Source organism: Onychomys torridus, chromosome 1, assembly GCF_903995425.1.
Source record: "Onychomys torridus chromosome 1, mOncTor1.1, whole genome shotgun sequence".
Taxonomy (NCBI): Eukaryota; Metazoa; Chordata; class Mammalia; order Rodentia; family Cricetidae; genus Onychomys; species Onychomys torridus.
In genome coordinates, this window is record NC_050443.1 from 130,706,221 (window position 1) to 130,726,401 (window position 20,181).

The 20,181-nt window shown below is 44.2% G+C and overlaps 8 non-coding genes across 8 annotated transcripts; 5 read left to right on the plus strand and 3 right to left on the minus strand.

The window, feature by feature from the left end:
• Window positions 1-6,574: 6,574 nt before the first annotated feature.
• Trnaf-gaa lies at window positions 6,575-6,647 on the plus strand. The gene has a single exon. It is a non-coding gene; the product is annotated as a tRNA-Phe (tRNA).
• Window positions 6,648-10,909: 4,262 nt separating this feature from the next.
• On the plus strand, window positions 10,910-10,982 carry Trnak-uuu. Its single transcript has one exon. It is a non-coding gene; the product is annotated as a tRNA-Lys (tRNA).
• A 2,023-nt stretch (window positions 10,983-13,005) lies between these two features.
• On the plus strand, window positions 13,006-13,078 carry Trnaf-gaa. The gene has a single exon. It is a non-coding gene; the product is annotated as a tRNA-Phe (tRNA).
• A 1,136-nt stretch (window positions 13,079-14,214) lies between these two features.
• On the minus strand, window positions 14,215-14,287 carry Trnak-uuu. The gene has a single exon. It is a non-coding gene; the product is annotated as a tRNA-Lys (tRNA).
• A 985-nt stretch (window positions 14,288-15,272) lies between these two features.
• Trnal-uaa lies at window positions 15,273-15,355 on the minus strand. The gene has a single exon. It is a non-coding gene; the product is annotated as a tRNA-Leu (tRNA).
• A 393-nt stretch (window positions 15,356-15,748) lies between these two features.
• On the minus strand, window positions 15,749-15,834 carry Trnar-ucu. Its single transcript is given in 2 exon segments — window positions 15,749-15,784; window positions 15,798-15,834. It is a non-coding gene; the product is annotated as a tRNA-Arg (tRNA).
• A 233-nt stretch (window positions 15,835-16,067) lies between these two features.
• Trnav-uac lies at window positions 16,068-16,140 on the plus strand. Its single transcript has one exon. It is a non-coding gene; the product is annotated as a tRNA-Val (tRNA).
• Window positions 16,141-16,402: 262 nt separating this feature from the next.
• On the plus strand, window positions 16,403-16,475 carry Trnav-uac. Its single transcript has one exon. It is a non-coding gene; the product is annotated as a tRNA-Val (tRNA).
• The last annotated feature ends 3,706 nt before the right edge of the window (window positions 16,476-20,181 follow it).

Consider the following 20,181-nt stretch of genomic DNA (forward strand, 5'->3'; position numbering starts at 1 on the left):
AGGGGAAGGGTTATGTAAATGTGTTGCCTAGACAAGAAGGGAGAACAAGGTCCAAACAAGTATGCTGGCACCAACTACATGCATTGTTAGTTTAAGATCAAGAATTCACTAGCCTTGGGGGCTCTTTGCTTAGCTCACTAGCGTTTTTTCCTTTCCTAATAAGCTATCTGTATTTCTATACCATGCCCATGTCTAGTTGTGTGTGTGGTTTTTTTTTTTTTTTGTTTGTTTGTTTCGTTTTTGTTTTTTTCCTTTTCTGAGACAAGGTTTCTCTGTACAACAGCCCTGGCTATCCTGGAACTCAACTCTGTAGGCCAGACCAGGCTGGCTTTGAATTCACAGAGATCTGCCTGCCTCTGCCTCCCGAGTGCTGGAATTAAAGGCTTGCTCCACTACCTCTCAGCTGTTTGTTTTTGAGTCAGGGTCTCCCTGTGTAGTCCTGACTATCCTGGAGCTCTTTATGTACACCAGATGGCCTCAAACTCATATTTTGCCTCCCAAGTGCTGGGAGCCTGTGGCAGCTGCTAGTATTTTCAACTAACCTCTCTCTATATTTCTCTTAAACTAGTAAAATTGTCAAGCTTAAAGAGAGAGGGTGGGGGGGACACTAAGCAGGATGCTGAACAAGGGTATGCCCTCCCTGCCCAAAATGTTTCATGTGCTGTTAGAAGAAGCCTTGGCTTTTGTTTTTAACTAGTGAAAAGCAGGATACTGAATTTCAGGTAGAAAACAACTTAGGAATAAGACCAGTTAAGAAGCTGGAGAGGAAAGATGGTCAGCAGAGGAATTGCCAGTGGTATGCACAGCATGTGGTATGATGACTAGAAGACAGAGCGGGAAGGAAACTTAGATGGGAAGTCAGGTGTCCTGGCTAGTTTTATGTCAACTTGATACAAACTAGAGCCATCTTAAAGGAGGGAACCTCAGTTGAGAAACTGCCTCCATCAGATCCAGCTATAGGGCATTTTTCTTAATTAGTGATTGATGGGGAGGACCCAACCCATGGTGGGTTGTTCCATCCATAGGCTGGTAATCCTGGGCTCTACAAGAAAGCGAGCTAAGCAAACCATGAGGAGCAAGCTAGTAAGCAGCATTCCTCCATGGCCTCTGCATCAACTCCTGCCTCCAGGTACCTTCTCTGTTTGAGTTCCTGTCCAACTTCCTTCAATGGCGGTATTGGAATTCCTAGCCACTTCCCCAGCTACATGACCATGCATATGAGGGCACAAAAGTGATTAGTCATTTCAGGGCTTTAGTCCTATGTAATCCATGTGCTGCGTGATCATGTAATTTGGGTGCAGTGTGATTGTGGATCATGCAATCTATGGGCATGCTTGACATAGCTCCATAAGCCCATATATGCATGCGCAGGGGAATCCATAAAAAGTGAGTCACAGACTCCTCGTTTCTTCTTCTCCCCCTACTCTCTCCTTGCACATGTCTTCTGTCATTCCTTCTCCTAATAAACCGTTATAGTGGGTTTTGTCTACTTCATGGCTTTTCTCACATGGTAACAGCGCTGCTTAATGAATAACACAGCACTGCTGCATAAAAACCAACAGATGGACTACAATGTGGAAGTGTTAGCCAAATAAACCTGTTCCTCCCTAACTTGCTTTTGGTCATGATCCCTCATCACAGTAATAGAAACACTAACTGAGGCAAGTGATAATATGAATTTCAAGACTGGAGAAATAAATGGCTCAGTGGTTAAGAGTCTGTACTGCTCTTGCAGAGGACCAAAATTCTATTCCTAGCTCATGGCTGCCTAGACTCTAGCTCAGTGGATCTGATGCTCTCTGATCTCTAGAGGCACCAGCCCTAGCATGAACACATCCACACATAGCTATAAACATGTATACATAACTAAAATAAAATAATTTGGGACATTGCAACTCACACCCTTCATATTAACACTAGGAAGACAAAGATAGGATCAGAAGTTCAAGGTCATCCTTAGCTACATAGTAAGTTCAAGGCCATTCTGGTCTATATAGAGTGAGTTCCAGGCCAGCGGGAACTCCAAAATAAAATAAAAAAGAAGGAAGAGGGGGTGGAGAGATGGCTCAGCAGTAAGAGCACTGGCTGCTCTTCAGGGGACCCAGATTTGGTTCCCAACACCCACATGGCAGCTTATGGCTGCCTGTAACTCCAGTTCCAGGGGATCTGGCACCCTCACACAGACATACATATAGGCAAAACACCAATGCGCATTTAAAAAAAAAAGAAGAAGAAGAAGGAAGGAAGGACATTGAAAGAGAAACAATTCATTTTGGGGTATGCTTTGTTGGAGGTACCTGTGGAAATACCAACAAAGGTGTTTTTTTTTTTTTGAGATAAGGTCAACTGTGGCCCAGACTAGCCTCCAATTTTCTACATGGCCCAGACTGCCTCCAAATTCACTATATAGCCAAAAATAACCTTGAACTCCTGATTCTTCCTCCTCTATCTTCCAAATGCTGGGATTATAGTAGGCATGTACCCTGGTGACCTGTTTTGAGAAATAATTTTAAATATGGTTCTTCCATGTAGTCTGAGAACTGAGAATAAGAGTTGCAGGGGGGGGGGGGGGGGGAACAAACCACAGATTAACTCATTTGGCCAATTTGAAAAAACAAACAAGCAGTATCTATGCCTATATCTATATCTTTATCTGCAGAGATTTGGATTCAACTGAGGAACTGGGGTTAGACTAGTATATTATATATGTAATAATTGTACTATATAGTTAGTGCCATTCTATCTAAAATATGACTATGAAGGAATTGAGTTGCTCTGAATCCCAAGCACTTGGCCAGGGTAGGATTTAAGTCATCTTTTGTCATGCACACACCAAGTCTATACAGCTGATAATGGCCCTCCTTTGCTGCACATCACATGCTAGGTAGTTTAAAGCCAGGCCTGATTACGAGCTCAATCCTGGAGCTGAGGTGTCACACACCACATGGCTGAATTCTTTGTTTAGGGTCTCATGAGAATGGAAGAAGACACAGTTGAGCTCTTATCTGGAGACACTTCAGGGAAGTCTCCTTCTAGACTTTCCTTTGCTGGCAGCCTTCAGTTTCTGGTTGTGGAAAAGAACCAGTTTCCTAGTTGATTGCCCCCTAGGTGTGGTGATATTATGTTCCCCAAAATATTGTGCACCCTAATAAACTTATCTGGGGTCAGAACAGAACAGCTACTAGATATAGAGGCCAGAAAATGGTGACACACATGCCTTTAATCCTAGCATTCCAGAGGCAGAGATTCGTCTGGATCTCTGTGAGTTCAAGGCCACACTGGAAACAGCCAAGCAGGGTGACAAGAGCCTTTAATTCTAGGAAGTGATGGCGAAAGCAGAAAGGTATATGAGGTGTGAGGACCAGGAACTAGAGCTGGTTAAGCTTTTAGGCTTTTGAGTAGCAGCTCAGCTGAGATTGTTTTAGATGAGGACAAAGGCTTGCAGTCTGAGGAAACAGAACCAACTGAAGAATTGGTGAGGTGGTGGCTGTGGCTTGTTCTGCTTCTCTGATCTTCCAGCATTCACCCCAGAACCTGGCTCTGGGGTTGTTTTTATTAATAAGAACTTTTAAGATTCCTGCTACAACTAGGGGCCACTCTCATCCCAGGGGCTATCTGCATTCCTTACCATGTGTTCTCTAGCTTCAAGTCCAGGGAAGTTTACACCCTTCTTGCATATTTAACTTGACTTTCTTCTCTGAGTGGCTGAAGGACCCTATGCTGGCCAGACATCCTGTTGCTATGGCAAATACCAGAAACAATAAGGTAAAGAAGGGTTTCTTTTGGTCCATGGCTTCAATCTATGACTTTGACTTTGGGCCAGATGCAAGGTAGAACATCACTGCCAAAGGAATATGACAGAACAAGGTAACCAGGAATTGTATTGGAGTAACAGGAAGGACCAAGGCTAAGAAATGACCCTTCTCCCCTCCCCCAAGTGACTTACTTTTTCCAACTAGTCACAACTTTCATAATTTACCACCACCTAATTACTTAATTAAATATTGAATCTTTCAATTGCTTACACCAGTGATTAAGTCAAAGCCCCCACGATCTCATCTCTTCCAGAAAACAGCCTCATGGACTCCCTCAGAAGTGGCATCTTTCAATGGAAGCAAGCTAACCATCAAGAGAACCATCACAAAACCCAGTATGACTAATAGATAATCGCATATTTTAGAGTCAGATGTGCTGTGTAGGCTACCGTAACCATAAAAGGCAAACCCTATCCTATTAACGGTCCAATTGATTATATAGTTTTCTTTGTTGGTGGTGGTGTCTGGAGGATGGTTAGGCGGGCATTATTTTAGGATTTTTTCTACTACAACTACCTAGAAAAGCAAAAGGTGATGTTTAAACAAGACTGCTGGTCTGCAAAAATCTTGACAACATCTAGTTGACGTATGGCAGCTCCATACCTCAAATGTGCTCTTCTCTCAGTCTCTTGAAAAAGGTAATCTGGAATCACTCTCTACTTTGTCTTTGTAGGTAAATTCTAAGCCCAGGTTATCTTTTCATTTCAAGTTACAATGAGCCCATGTTTCCCCTTCTTATGAATCAACTTAGTATGAAACACTGGGTTATTCTCACTAGCCTTATGGTATTTTTAAATTAAATGCATACAAGAATGTACGGCTGTGAACTGGGAGACAGGTGGGGTAGAAACGACATATTAGGGAAAGCATTAATTCATAGCTGACTTCTTAGAGTTTGAAAGAGGCCAGAGCCAAGTCAAGTATCTATAACTCCTACTGAGGTAACATGGAAAGGCTATATCGTGAAGAGTTTGCAAATGTCGAGGCTGTGTGTGTGTGTGTGTGTGTGTGTGTGTGTGTGTGTGTGTGTGTGTGATTACTGGGAATCAAACTCAGGGTAGCTCACATTCTAGGCCTTGCCATCCTTTTCCAGTCATTTTGTAAATATTTCTGACATTCAAATTGATGGCATCTATGAAAACTCAGTAAGAGAAATTGTTAATCTTGCTGACAGAATAAGATCCTTACTATACTTTAAAGCCAACTTTGAAGCAAGCTTTAATTAAATACTGGCCAGGTGGATGGGCTCTGGCCAGGTCTATACCCAGGTTCCTGGGAAAAGTCCCAGAATCACAGTTTGTAGTGGCGTAAGAAGGAAAATTCGTAATTCACTGCATTTTCCATCAGGGGCAAACATACATCCTAATGTACCTCTAGCCTACATCCAATCAGCGGCAAGTGTACAGCTGATACATTTTCTGCCTGTGAAACTCCCGCTCACATGGGATCAAGCACATCAGTGCAGATGGGTAAAGCAAACTTGTTTAGGGGAGTGAAAACATGTGGCTTGTTATCTCCCATAAACAATATCCTCCAGCAGGCCAGGCTGCAGTGGTGCAAGTCTTTAATCCCGGGAGGCAGAGCCAGGCGGATCTCTGTGAGTTCGAGGCCAGCCTGGTCTACAGAGCGAGAACCCAAAACAACAACAACAAAAAAGCAATAGCCTCCAGCATATCAGGAACTATCTGTTCTTGGACAAGGGGCTTGCAGATCAGAGGCATTTTTGTTTCATGGATCTCCTAGGCATATTAATTAAAACTTAAAATGTAGGGGCTGAAGAAGTGGCTCAGAGGTTAAGAGCACTGGCTGTTCTTCCAGAGGTCCCAAGTTCAATCCCCAGCAACCACATGGTGGCTCACAACCATCTGTAATGAGATCTGGTGCCCTCTTCTGGCATGTAGACAGAACACTGTATGTGTAATAAGTAAATAAATACTAAAAACAACAAAAAACCCTTAAAATGTAACTTTGACTCTTGCAAAACAAAACTAAAATACAATAAAGGTTATACCTTGCCCTTATAAAATTTTCTTCCCTCAAAATATTAGTATATGTGTATATAATCATTGCAATGCTGTTTTACATCATGAAATCTGGGGGATGGGTGATCCCTAATTAAATTGTGTTGTACCCATACAATCAATGCTGTGCATTAATAAAACACGCAACTGTAACTATCCTGAATTACCATCTCAAAAATTCATGAATTGGATGCCTAGCATGCATGAGGCTCTAGGTTCAATCCTCATTACTTTAAAATATTCTTTGAATTTAACTGGAAAAAAAAATTAAGCTGGTGGATCTCTGAGTTTCAGGCGAGCCTGGTCCAAAGAGTGAGTTCCAGGACAGCAAGGGCTCCACAGAGAAATCCTGTCTCAAAACAACTACAACTACAACAACAAATCATTAAATACTTTTTTTTAGTTGTAAATACTCAGTTTATTACTATCTCTTACATTTTAAGTTAACCCATATTCTTTACTTTTGCAGTGCCACATGGTGGTACCTTTATCTTCAGCTCCTGCTTCCTCTGTGTCTGACTCATCATTAAGTGTTTTTAATGCAGAGAAGCCAATTGCACAACAATTAAAAAAAAAAAAATCTCTTGAGATGTAATGGATCACAGGTAGTAACAAGGTCCTTGCGTCATCGCCTTTGTAACATTCGTGACTACTTCAGCCAAACTTAACTGACTTAATTCTAAGAAACAATATTTCCTCATTATAATCATACAGGTTAAAAAAGGACTTGCAAGCGTGGCCGAAATAGCTCAGTTGGGAGAGCGTTAGACTGAAGATCTAAAGGTCCCTGGTTCAATCCCGGGTTTCGGCAGCTGATTTTATACAGTACTACCTGGACTGCTACTGACGTTAAGCCGGATCTGATGTCATCTTGTGTTTCTTACTTCCTCATCATGTGTTCCTGTCCTCATTTTTGAATAGTATAGAGTTAGTGTCACCTGAGAGGTACTCTACTGAGCACAGCTCACTTCTTGATGACCTCATCTTTCTTTTGGGGTTTCCTATACAGTGCCTGCCAGCTGCGAGATTTGGGGCTCCGGCTCAGGCTGGGCATGGGGTGTGGCTGAGCTGGGTCCTACAGCCTGAGGGTTCTGAAGCCCAGGTCTCTGCCTGCCTGGCCCCTTCTGGAAAGAGTGTGGCGCACGGGGTTTGTCCATGTAGGGTGACAATAACCAGGATCCGTAGACTGCTGGTGGATGGAAGTGGATGGAGTGGGGGGGGGGGGGAAGGGCGAATGAAGGAATCCTTGTCCGGTTTCGCTCTACAGTAGTGTTACCAGGCCAAATACAGCATACCTAAATAAATGTGAATTTCAGAGATATAACCCTTTAGAATAATCATTGTCCCGAATTTTTCAGGGAACATATAAAGCAAATGTCGTCGTTTCCGTGGAATTCCGGTGTAACTAAATGCACTGTATTTTCATTTGCTACATTGAAAACCACTATTTCACAGCCTCCTGCCCTCCGACTTCAATGCTCATTCACCTTGTGTCCCACCCAGTAAAGGTACCCAGACCCCAATCACTCAACTGAATTTAAGAGGGAGAACTATACTGAGCCTCACTGCTTCACAGTTTTTACAAGCATATCTGCATCTTTGAGCTGACTGATTCACACCTCCAAATAGCCTGCTTCATCCCTTTCCCCACATACCCGACATGTGCCTAGGCCTCCAGAAGCTGACCACAGTCTTCTGAACTGTAGTGGAAAACAAGAAATTCTGAAGGCTTTGGGTTGGATTCTAATACAAAACAACAAACAAACCCAGAAACGTTCTAGGGTGATGAGTCAGCCAGGAGAGAACGCAATGGAGCAGTGCTCAGCAGAGTAAACAGCCTTCTATGAAGCCAGGTGCCAGGCTGAACCAAGTCTCACGCTCTGAGAACAGGCACTATGGTAGAAACAACTGCACCCCTGACAACAGTAAACCCAGCAGCTTTCTGCAAGCTGACTCTTGCTCTTCTCCTTCTGTTAATCCAAGAGGCTAGATGATACGGGTCTTCATCCACCAAATCATTAGCTTCCTGGGAGGAAAGACGTGTTTTGGTCAGAGACTCTTCAAACTCCAATGATGACCAGAACAAACCAAAATGGCCATCTAATAAACTAGACAGTTCAAACTTTGAACGATGGATGTCACATGAGCTGTGAGTAATTTTACGTGTCAAGTTGGATAACAGTGCTTGGTTATTTGGTTTATTTGGCTAAACACCAAAGTAGATGTTATTTATTGGAGAGAGAGAGAGAGAGAGAGAGAGAGAGAGAGAGAGAGAGAGAGCAGAGTCTGAGCACTGTGCGGGTAAAGGTAATTATGGCCAAGCCTGATGATCTGAATTCATTTCCCAGGACCCACTTGGTGGAAGGAGAGAACTGATTCCTGAAAATAGTCCTTCCCTTCCCAGTGTGCACGCCTTCCCCCACCCCCATACACAGATAAACAAATGTAACCTTTTTTAAAAAGGCTATAAGTAATATTCAAATCAGCAGACTTTGAGCAAGGCCAATTATTCTCCATAATGTACTTTGCTCCATGCAATCATTTGAAGCCCTTAAGAGCAAAGATGAATTTCTAATGAGAAAGGAATTCTAAAATCTTGGACATAGAACACCTGACTGACTCTCTGGCTGACTGCCTTGCTGTGTTTGTTTGGGATTGAGATCTCTTCATTACATCCAAGTTCTCAGAGATTTTTAGTCTGTCAGTTTGCCCTACAGGTTACATTTTTTTTTTTAAATTTTTGAGGATATCATATGTGCATACAATGAAATAGAATCATATCTATCCCCCTCCAGCTTTCTCCCTCCAACTCCATTCATATCCCTCTAGCACATCTTTCCCACTTTTCACTTCTTTCTTTCTTTTCTTCCTGTCTTTTTCTTTCCCACAAAGGCCAGTGGGTTAGTGCGTGGGTGTGGGGGCCATGCGCTGGAGCACAGGAAACTTCCCAGTGGTCACATCCTCAGCGAAGTTTGATGCTCTCTCCTCCAGCAAAGATCCACTGCCAACGGCTTTAGTATGATGTAGGGCCTTCAGACCATCACCTATCTATTAAGGGATTTGGGCTGGCTTGATTTTGTGCAGACTGTGAGTAGGTAACCATAGCTGCAGTGAATTCATGAATTTGATAGCCAGGCCAGGTTCAAAAGACAGCATTCCACAGCACGCCTCCTCATCCTGCAACCCTTACATTCTTTCTGTCTCCTCTTTTGTAATGTTCTCTGAGTGTTGGTGGTGGGGTGGCTGTAGGTGTCCTGTTTGGCTGAGGAGTCACAGTCTCTTATTCTCAGCTCTGTGACCAGCTATGCCTCGACTGCTGTCCACTGCAAAAAGAAGCTTCTCTGACCAAGGTTGAGGGTAGCACTGGTCTGTCAGCACCAGGAGCTAGGGCTACTGAGAAAATTTGAGCCCCTACAGGTTTTGAACTTACAACTCTCACAACCGTTTGAACTGAGTTCTTCAACTGTCTTTTGTCTCCACTTCTCTTTTCACCTCTGTCTCTAACTGTATCCATCAGCTCTGTTCTCTGGAGCAACCTGATAGCTTGCTTCAGCATCTCTTGAACACGGGTAAGGGGAAGGTTGAAATTTTTAATAAAAATGGGAATCACACACGCCTAGGAAATGTTGCGCTTTCGCCCTGTTCAGGTTTCAGCCAGAAGCAGAGGGAGGGCATCCATGACAAGCACTCGGGACCCAAGCAAGAAGTGAAGAGAAGACAGCTGAATAACTTTACTCAACTTGGAAGGCATAGTTCAGATGCCTTTATCCACCCACTCTGCAGGATGCTGCTTTGCCAGCTGGTTTCAGGGGGCACCCCAGAGAAGATGGCAATCCATTCTCCAGTGTGTGCGAGGGAGGAGACTATGCCACGCCCGAACATGCCACTTCAGTGTAAAGTCTGAGTCATAGGAAATTAAGAAGCCAATACAATGGAAAACTCTCTACCTTTTTTCTAATCGCATGCAAGCAGGACATACATGTACAAAGGTTTCCCTCCTCCCTTCTTTATCTCGAAGGACAAAGGTTGGTCAACTAAAGAGTTTTAAGTTCTTATCAGCTTGCAGATGGCACAGAGGAATCTATACAACAGACTTCCTTAACTCTTTATCTTTATTTCCTATATATTTATTTCCCCATAATCTGTTGCTCTGGAGACACAAGGTCTCTTTCCTTTATCTTGTCACTCATCCGAAAATATTATTATTTTTTCTTGTTGAAGGTGGTATATAAAACTGGAACTTTGGGCCCATGCCCGGAGTATGTACCTTTCTGGTGTTTCATTGAAATACACGTGTTTATACACTTGCTTATTTTTCTCTTGCTTTTTCTTTTTGTTAAAAGAACGTCATCTGAGAACGCAGCAAAACAGGGATTATTCTTCTTCCTTCCCAGGTACTTGGAGATAGGGAACGAACAGAAAGGGAAGTGCAAGGGGAAGGGAAGAGTACCCACCAGCAAAGTCCCAGAGGACTGAAAGGTTGTGGCAGAGTCTGCTATAAAAATAAAATACTGTGGTATCAGAGGGGATGGGATGGGTGCAGCGTGCTGGTGTTTGAAGCTGCGTGTGCGCAAGGCCGGCCGTGGGATGCGGCCAGGTTGGGTTAGTCTGACTCTTGGTACGCTAGCGCGGCTCTCTTTGCATATTGTGCTTCGTGCTTGTCTTTTTTGATCTGGGCACCCGGGATGGGGAGGAAATGAAAGTCGTGCGTTGGAAGAAAGGGCAGCCTGTTCGCTCTGGGTTTAGGGGAAGAAACACGTGGCGTTGCAATTGTTAGCGGTCGGCTTCTGCTCTCTCCACACACTTTTGCAGAACTCAGTGTTCATAGTTAAGGGAGGGAACAACGCTCTAAGTGAAAGGGGACTTACGTGATTTAAGAAATCTGAATCCAGATGGTAGGTAACCGTATCATTACACTTTATAATCCATTTTGCTTTCCTCTAATCTCACGTGGTCGGTGACCGGAAATTGTATTAAACACAAAGAAAGAACCTAATAACCTTTTAGATGATAGTGAATTTTAGAAAAAGAACTAAGAGTCTTCATATACTAAACTGAGTCTCACCCCCGCGAGCCCGGATAGCTCAGTCGGTAGAGCATCAGACTTTTAATCTGAGGGTCCAGGGTTCAAGTCCCTGTTCGGGCGCTGCTGTTTTTACTTCAAAAAGTTACTCGGACTCCTAGTTTTAGGTATTGGACATCATCCCGTTTTATTGAAATCCTGGCGAGCACACCAGAAGCCTCATGGCATCTTGGGAAGGAGTTCGAAAGTTTGGGAAACACGCCAGCAACTGCTTTCCCCAAAGCACTGCTTTTCCCAAGGCGCCTGACTCGGGTTTCCCTGCACCGCCCCACCCTTCTCTTGGGAAAAGATACATTTCCGGGAACTGACACCCCACACAGAGCCTCTTCCCTCTTCACACCAGGTCAAATTTCCCCTGCCCTGAAGTGTGCCCATGGATTACCGCGAGATGTTGAAATTGAGGCAGAGATGTCTGTTAGTGGGAGAAAGGGAGAGTGCATTCAAGGGCTGGGACAAATAAAGAATGTCAGCGCACATCCACGACAAATTCATACACTCTCATCCATATTCTTGCAAGACTTTAAGAAATTGGCTGGTAAACACAAAAAGTTCCTCGAGGTGGAGCATTTTTCCCTGGGAGGAGAAGATACCCCTTGCTTAACACGAATCGAGTCCTCCTTGATTCAAGCGGGCCACCGCAGGAAGCCGACCTCCTTCCTGGATGGGAAGTCGCCCTCGAAAAGCCTAAACTGTCCTGATGAGCAAGGAAGGGCAAAGACAGAGATGCAACGCGAGTGTGAGGCAGGGTCTTCACCCTCCTCACAGGGATGCTTCACGTAGGGTCCACACCGACCTCACGACGACCTCCTCTTCCTCATTCAAAGCAGTCTTCTCAGAAGTAAAGGAATAATTATCTTGGCTTCCATCTCATAAACCTGTGATGATTAAAGGAGACCAGAATGCACTTACAGGCTTAGCAGAGTCCAAAGGCAAGCAGGTGTATGTGATAATTACTAAGAGCTTTCAATCCAGTGATGAAATAAAAAAAAATGTTGAAACGGCTAAGGAATCATTTCAAAGAAACATATACACAATATACCTAAAGTCATAGGCCCATAGCCGCGAGGAACAGCAGGGGCCACTCATCCAAAGAAGAATGGACAGCAGGGTGAGATTCGGCTTTTGGAAAATCACCATTATCCGGATTCTGGGGAAGGGACCTTCATTATCTTCAGTTGTGTACCCACCGAGGCGCGCTCTAAGCTGTGAAGGATTGTTCCACATTCGTGGTCACACAGACGGCCTTGGTTAAGGTCAGTAGTCCTCAAAAACCGAAACCCAGCCAAGATACAAACAACAAATCCAGAAGACATGAATGTGGGCTAGAGCCTAATGGTAGGGCTGCCAGGAAGACGAGACAGGGTAGGGAGGGAGCTCCAGTGATTAGAACGCAGTTCATGTATGTATGAAATCGTCAAAGCACATTATCCAACAGAAGTTATTCAAAGTCATCATCGCCGGAACGGGAGTCTCGAGACTGAGAAGGCATCCTAAGGAGAGAAACAAGTGCCTGTACCCAGATCCTCTTCTTCAGGACACGCTTGGAATGCCCAAACCAGTCCATTCGGGCATCTGGAACTCTCCCGCTCTTCGCGCCCATCGTTTTCAGGCCAGGCTGGGTGCAGAACACTGCCTCCTGCTGTCTGCTTTCGGCTATAGGTTTTGTATGCACCACCCTAAGCCAAAAGGCGACAGACTAAACACTGAAGTCTGTCTCGACCCTGACCTTTTAGACCTCGGACAGATCTGGATGATCGAGGACAAATGGTTACTCCATTTAAGAATTATGCGCGTGGACCTTCCAGCAGGCGCGAGTGTTGAATGGGACCTTCAGGCCATGCCATACACATCAGGTACTCCCTATCTCTCTGGGACCCGAATAGGGGTCGAGAAAACTTATGAACTAAATGCCATGGTATTAATAATTAGGAATTAATTTTCTCATTGTTTTCAAAACGGCAACACTAGAAATCATACACCTCTAGAAGTAAAATTAGAAATTAAAAAATTAGAGGTGAAGTCACTTTAATTTTTTTCTTTTTCCTTTAAATTTCCCTTGGCCCCGGTAGGGGACCCTCACACCCTCGCTGAAATAGCTCAGTTGGGAGAGCGTTAGACTGAAGATCTAAAGGTCCCTGGTTCGATCCCGGGTTTCAGCAGTGGTATTTTGTTGGTATTTCAGTCTCTAGAGTCTGGCGTTTCTCCCCAATTCCAGTACAATAGTCAGCACTGTGAGGAGACAAAACAAGCAAGGCATTGTTGCTGTTCTTTTTAGTCTAATGAGGATAGGGTTCTGGCAGTGATATATGGCTCAAGATCTTACATGGAGGAAGCTGAAACGTTGATTGTAGAAGGTTTGCTCTGGGGAAGCGGGCTTGTCAAGGTCTACCTTCCCTCCTCATAAAGTCCCAGTGACAAACCAAAAATGGATTACACCAAAGTTCATCCTGGGAAACCAATGAGCTTACTAGGGTTATTTACAGATCATGGACGAGGGGTTATGGGCAGGAGCTTGAGTGACCCCAAAGAAGCCACCAGTTTGAACCCTGCCTTGTAAGTGGAGCCCCCTCCACCCGTCACTTTCCAGCTCCTCTCTGAGGCCACGCGTAAAATTGCATATGACCGGTGGGGAGGAGTAACTGGACCCTTCTCGAGTCCCTTTTCTGGAGAACATCAGCAGTCAACGAGCCCAGCTGCGATGATATTTCCCAACTAGATACAGCTGAACTCACGAAGGTGGTGGCAGTTTGGCTTCGAAGATATGCTTGTACCACACATGTCTGCTGCACCAGCTGACGTTTTAGGTCTGTCCCCCAACCGCCACCCCGTATTGTCGCTTTGCTAAGCAGCCTGTAAGTTTCAGTGACAGGCTTGGAGACAGTCCTGAAAGCATTTGCCTCCACAGCCAAGTCTCCTAAGTCAGGGCCCATCACAGAGCACAGGGAATCTGGCTAAGAACGTGTTCCTAGTTGGGTTAGACTACACATTATGTGTCTTCATCAGAAATACAGTTTTGGTACCCCGGTTTCCATACTGCGCCTTTAATAAGAGATAAGAGAAATCATTCTTCGTGGCGGCAAATGTACAGTGTTTTTGGTTATGTACTTATCGATGTCTTGATTACAAAAATTGCACCCAATAACAACCACTTTCCAAGCAAAAGCCAGCTCCACGTGCTCTGATTTCAATTTTGTAAACTATCCTTTGGAGTATGGGTAAGTTAAGTAATTAGGGACCTGAGGGCCTCTCCCTTGGCTCAAGTCAGTCATTCCGAGACACAGTCTAAAACAACTTCCGCCCGAACAGGGACTTGAACCCTGGACCCTCAGATTAAAAGTCTGATGCTCTACCGACTGAGCTATCCGGGCTCTTGTTAAAATATTTCTTTTTAGAATATCCAGAGTCAAAATTGGGCCTAGCCTCCAAATTCTTAGGAAATAGTCGAAAACCCTTAGTCTTTTAGCTATTGCTTCAAAATCGCGATGAGCAGACTTGTGGTGAAATTAAGTCCGTCTTTCTTCTTCTTTCTCATCACACGTAGAGTATGAAGACTAAAATTACTGGAGATCCCTCGTGCGAGAGGGCTCCGAAAAGCACTTCCCGGGAGGAACGCCCCTCATTTCGGACCCTTGGGTCTGGCCTCCAGAGCTGGTGGAGACATTTCTAATTCCAGTCTTATTTTTTGAGGCTCCCTAGAGCGCCTTGGGGGTGCAGTAGAGATGCATAACTTGAGCTTCGGTTTGTGTTTGACATTTTTTGAGCGTATGCTGAGTTCCAGGATCTCTGCAAGCTCACAGGGCTGCAAACGAACACATGGGACCCTAAGCATCAGCTATCGAGTCTAAGTTCAACTGAGAAGGCTAACTCCACGCCCTCTGGAGGGGGGCTGCCTGGCCAGGGGTCAGCCTCAGGAAATGACGAGCCTGGGGCGTGTTGCCCTCCAAACCTCGGGATCGACCCCCACGTCTTGCTAGAGAGCCTGCTTCCCGAGGGCCGTGCAGGAACTCGATGTCCAGACGATTGACAAGAAATTCTATTCATTTTACAGTGCTCACCACACACCAAAATTCTCCTGTTTGTTTTTCTGTTCTTTCTCTCTTCTGTCACACCTTGTGGGTCAAAAGACCTTGCTTTTTATTTTTTCCTTTTAAAATATTTTTATTTTTTAAACTCTATGCAATCCTGTATCTAGCCATCAGAAAAGAATCCAGCATGTAGTTAGGTCTGGAGAGTTAACTGTTGAATAAAGTGCATGTTTCTCTACAGCACCATGTATCTTCCGCTCTATGTCCCGTCTCAACGTCGTAGGTGCTGGGGTAAAAGAGGAGGAAAAAAACAACAAAATAACTCATCTACCAGAAGTGGGGTTCGAACCCACGCGGATATAAATCCATTGGATCTTAAGTCCAACGCCTTAACCACTCGGCCATTCTGGTACTTGAGGAAACTGGGCTCTATTTACCAGCAACTGGGACAATACCACGAGACTTAGAGTTTCTAAAAAGCCCTAAAATTACTTTTTACTCTTATAAAACAGAACATTGAAAAACAAAGTCACAAGGGAGGGAGATTAATAACTATGATTACACCTCGCTCATTTCTTCTCCCCAGACATTGGACGTGTGATTTGTTGTGGAAGGTGACTGAGAGAACGCCCGGGTAGTAGCAGCAGCAAGACTCCTGATAATTCCAAGTGGGTGGACGCAGGAAACGACTGTGATACATTCCCTTTTTTATTTTAATGGGTGGGCCAGGGAGGACATTTTAAAGGTCAAGGATTTTGTTCCTCATAACTCTGCTTCATTCTTCCTTTCTTACTAAAATAAAAGCGACTCTGGTGGGACTCGAACCCACAACCTTTGAATGCCTTCACTTGTCTAGAAGTCCAATGCGCTATCCATTGCGCCACAGAGCCAGGTATGTTTAGTTCTTGGTAGTGCCTACATCAGAGCGGAGCGGCGACTCGAGGGCGGCGCTCTCTTCCTTCGTTAACACTGGGTGTGCAGCGGGGAAAGAACAGAGCGGCGGCACCAGAAAATCCGAGCCTCTGAAGTTTCTCGGCGCAGGATACAGAAACATCGTGATGCTCATTTCCGGTCCAGCGTCTCTGTGTGTAGTTAGTCTATCTGGCACAGTGAGCTCCCGCCCGGTTCCATAGTGTAGCGGTTATCACGTCTGCTTTACACGCAGAAGGTCCTGGGTTCGAGCCCCAGTGGAACCACGTGGTAGGGGACTCCACTTTTTTCGCTTAAATGATTCAGTTAGTCTGGGTTATTGAGTTTTGCTTGTGACACACCCTAACGGGGGTTGTGGTGCTCCCTTCTCCCGAAGGCGTCACATTTTCTCCCAGTGCTGAAAAGTTTGGGTTCATATCGAAACCTTTTACTTTGAGGTTTAGAATTTTTAACTTTTATTTTTAAACCATTGTCAATTAAAACTAGATGTTTTCATTATTCAGTCTCACAACGCTTCTTGCGGCACGTGGTTCCATAGTGTAGCGGTTATCACGTCTGCTTTACACGCAGAAGGTCCTGGGTTCGAGCCCCAGTGGAACCATCGTAGTTTTTCTTACTTTACTCTTCATTAATGTTGCGGTTTCCATTTCATTCTGTTTCGGGAATTTGGGTTCTGGGCGGGAGCCATTGTGTCCAGACAACTGTGGACGTTCTCAGTAGGTTTCTTCCAGCACCCGGAGCCAGAGAAACTGCCCCCTCGCTTTCTCTTCTGGGAAGTGCAGGTTGTGAATGGCTTCTGCTGGTGTCACTGCGCCTGCGCAGCTTCATTCTCGCTTTAGGTGCTGAGGGTCTGACTTGCCCTGGGCCACCTTTCAAATTTGCTTCTGGAGGTAGAAGGTCTGGGTAGCAGACCTGGTGAGGAGATGCTGCTGCAGGCCTCTCGCGGGCACACCCACTGTTCCACACTACCGCTTGCACGACAAGGATTTTCCTGTTTTTCTTCACTTTTTTCTTTTTTTTTCTTCTAAATTTTATTTTGTTTGGGGTGGTGGTGGTGGTGGTTGCAAGGAGAGAGGGCAGATACAAAGGAACGGGAAATGTTTGGGATCGAGATACATGATTTGAAAGACACAAAGAATAAATAAAAGAAAGTTTAAAAAAGTTGCTCCCGTTGTGTGGTGGAGCACGTCTACAATCCTTGCTTTAAAGAAATTAAAAAGTTGCTACCATCAGTGCTGATTAACTACAAGCCCGTTGACTTAATACTGTATTTACTGATATAAAAATACTTAATGAGAAATTAATGTCAGGCACAAAAAAATGCAATTCAAAATCTTCTCTCTCATTTTTAATTGTTAGACGTTTCTTTTGTTATCTCCTAGAAGTATCCTATTACAGTTCTGCACAAGTGCATCTATCTTCTTATGGTGCACTGGTAGCAGAAATTTCATATGGACCAAAAATGTAAACATAAGAAGTGTTTTGTTACATCAGGAGCAAACAGCATAGTTTTTAAGAGCATAATCTTAAAATAGAGTAGATCTAAGCAGGAAAAATTTAAAGCCTGTAAATGATAAATAAAAGGACGTAAAAACCTTTAATTTCTGTATTGGCAGAGAATATCAGAAGTATAATGCAAAGACAAATGGCCAGTCTGGGAAATGTGTTTGCAAAGCCTGTCCCAGCCTGGACCTGGGGTTGGGATGGGTCTCGGTGGTGGCAAGCGCTTGGGGTGGAGAGGGTCTTAGTGGTACAGTTCAGTCAAGGCATCAGTAGCCTCTGACAAAACTGCTGTGATTTCGCGAGTAATTCCCGCGTTCGTCCTGCTCCTTCTTCTGAGATGTTCCAAGAGCCTTGGGGGTTGGGGTGTGTGTGGATCCATAAAGATGATGCACTTCTCTTGGGTGTATGGCCTGGGCAGAGTTCATAACCAGTGTATGGGCCTACCTGTTGTGTGCATTCTCAAGAGGCTTTGGTGAGCTGACAATCTCCGCAGTCAGCGCCGAGTTAATATTGTGTTATTATTTTGGCAGGCATACTTGGCACAGTTGAGTACATCACTGGGTCTTGCCCTGATAGACAGTTTTGGAAACTGCTAACTGCCAAACATGTCGGATCTTGGCTTGGTGGGCTGATTTCTTTGGCTTCTCTTTTCTCCATGTCCTTACCCTGTCTTTCTTTCCTTTTTGTGTCATTTTAATTAAATTTTTTTTATTTAATTTTGTTTTGTTTTGTTTTGTTTTGTTTTTGAGACAGGGTTTCTCTGTGTAGCTTTGCGCCTTTCCTGGAACTCGCTTTGTAGATCATGATGGCCTCGAACTCACAGAGATCTGCCCTTTAATTAAAATTTAACATCACTTCCTCTCTTCCCTTTACTTCCTCCAGCCCCTCCATGTCTCTGCCCCCTCATTCTGTCTGGAATTGATGGCCTTTTCCCCTGTAACTGTTATTGTTACACACACAGAGATATATTTACCACATAAATATATAAATACAACCTGCTGAGTGTGTTTACTGTTATATATATTTCATATTAGGGTGACCACTTTGTATTGGATAAGCAAATAGGTGGAGACGGTTTCTCCCTTTCTCAGCAGTCATTAGTTGCCTTTTTTTTTTTTTTTTTTGTCTAGGAGTGGGACCCTGTGGCAGTTTGAATGTAACTGGCCCCCATAATCTCATAGGGAGTGGCACTGTTAGGAGGTGTGTGGCTTTGTTGGAGTAGGTGTGGCCTTGTTGGAGGAAGTGTGTCACGGTGCAGGTGGGCTTTGAAATCTCATATATGCTCAAGCCATGCCCAGTGTCTCAGACCACTTCCTGTTGTTTGTAGGATCAAGGTGTAGCTTTTTCTCTACTCTCAGTTCCTTCTCTGCACCATGTCTGCCTGCATGCCATCATGTTCTGCCATGATGATGAACTAAACCTCTGAAACTGTAAGTCACTCAAATGTCTTTCCTTTGTAAGAGTTGCCATGGTCGTGGTGTCTCTTCACAGCAATAGAAATCCTAACTAAGACAGACCCCATGAGATTTCCTCTACCTAGGTTAGTTAAATCACGAATCTTAGAGGAGAATCTACTGTTACCACTTTACTAGACCTGCATATTTCCTAACCACATTCTGTTTTTATCTATCTATCTATCTATCTATCTATCTATCTATCTATCTATCATCTATCTATCTATCTATCTATCTATCTATCTATCTATCTATCTAAATATCTATCTATCTATCTAAATATCTATCTATCTATCTATCTATCTATCTATCTATCTATCTATCTATCTATCTATCTGTCTATCTATCTAAATATCTATCTGTCTATCTATCTATCATCTATCTATCTATCTATCTATCTATCTAAATATCTATCTATCTATCTATTTATTTAATTTTTTATTTTTTAGGTTTTTCGAGACGGTTTCTCTGTAGCTTTGGAGTCTGTCCTGGACTAGCTCTGTAGACCAGGCTGGCCTTGAACTCACAGAGATCCACCTGCCTCTGCCTCCCGAGTGCTGGGATTACAGGTGTGTGACACCACTGCCCGCCTAACCACATTCTAAATACTTATCTTTGTAACCACAGCTAAGTGCAGCTCTTACCCCTCATCAAAGATGCTTGTCTTTAAGCAAATGAAGACCATTACAGAAAGCCACAACTGGTCAAAATGCAGCGATTAACTGTAGGGAATCCAGCCCCAGTAGATATATCTACAACACAGCTCCTGCACCTGAAGGTCAAGGAACTTCAAAGAAGAGACAGAAAACTTGTAAGAACAAAAGAATCAGGGAGGCTGATGTGAGATTGTGTTTCTTAGAAATGATAGGAAAGCCATGATGCCTCAACAATATGGCTGTCTACACAAGACCTGAACAATGTCAATATCAGTCAACACTGTCTTTCTTTTAAGTGTGTGATGGTACCCCAGTTTCCCTTTTTGTAAGGGCACCAATTATAATGGTTCAGAGTGGATCAAGAGGCCACATTTTTTTTTTCCATTTTTCTTTTTTAAGAAATTTTCTACTCACTCTACATACCACCCACAGATCCCATGTCTTCCTTCCTCCCACCCCCAGCCCTCCCTCCTAAGCCACCCCACATCCCCACATCCCCCAAATCGAGGTCTCCCATGGGGAGTCAGCAGAGCCCAGCACACTGAGCCTAGGCAGGTCCAAGCCCCTTCCCACTGCACCAAGGCTGCTCAAGGTGTCATACCACAGGCACTGGGCTCCCAAAAGCCTGCCCATAGACCAGGGACAGATCCCCATCCCCCTGTCTGGGTGCCCCCCAAACAGTTCGAGCCAAACA